Below are 878 nucleotides of genomic sequence, written 5' to 3' on the forward strand. Positions count from 1 at the left end.
TAAACACTGGAGGAGGGATCGTTTAAAAAACAGATGGCTTCACATAGGAATTGACATGAAAAATGACCTGTTAGAAAGGAGCCTGATACTGTAATCTTTTTCATGCAGGTAGATCCCCATTAGGGATCCACATGGATACAGGGTGCCCATATGGGACAGTTTACAGCATTTGGGCCACTCTTTTTTTTTTTTTTTTTTTTTTTTTTTTTTTAAGAGCCCTGAGGCAGATGTTCAGGGGAAAGTACCTTATCCTAGGGGCCATGAGAGCAAAAGCTCCAGCACACAGTGCCTTCAGAGGCAAGGTTGGACTTGGGCCATCACTAGTCTCTGCCTGTGGCTTTAGGAAGTAGAGATCCTTCCCAAATTCTTACCATAGATCAGGTTTTCGTTGTTGGGTAAATGGAGGCTGCAACAGATGTCAAGACATGGCTAAGATGGCAGCAAAGTTATGGTGAGCGACCTGTCTTGAAGTGCATGGAGATACGTATTTCCAAAAGCCTATGGTAATATTGAATGCAAAGCCTGCTGAAGGATGGATTGCTGAAGGCATGTTCTTAACCTCTCCGAGTACTGGCACAGGGTCACCAGGCGTGGTGTGACAGAGCTGCAATAGACACCCCCCCCACACACACCCATAGCTGGGGTCCTCACAATCAATCTATTAGGGTAATGAAGTGGTTTGTGGCTAACAAGATGTTGCCACAAACAAGCAGGCCCATGAGGGGGGCTCCATGTTACAAAGGGTTGGTGGCCTTTTCCTGGCAAAGGTGATGTCTTCTGATTACACCAGTCTTAAGCTGAAATCTTTGAGTGATCGTCAAGGGTTAGCCCCAAGCAAATCATGCTTTGATTGCCCAGCACGGCTGACAGTGGTAAGC

The sequence above is a fragment of the Emys orbicularis genome, chromosome 4, assembly GCF_028017835.1.
Source record: "Emys orbicularis isolate rEmyOrb1 chromosome 4, rEmyOrb1.hap1, whole genome shotgun sequence".
Taxonomy (NCBI): Eukaryota; Metazoa; Chordata; order Testudines; family Emydidae; genus Emys; species Emys orbicularis.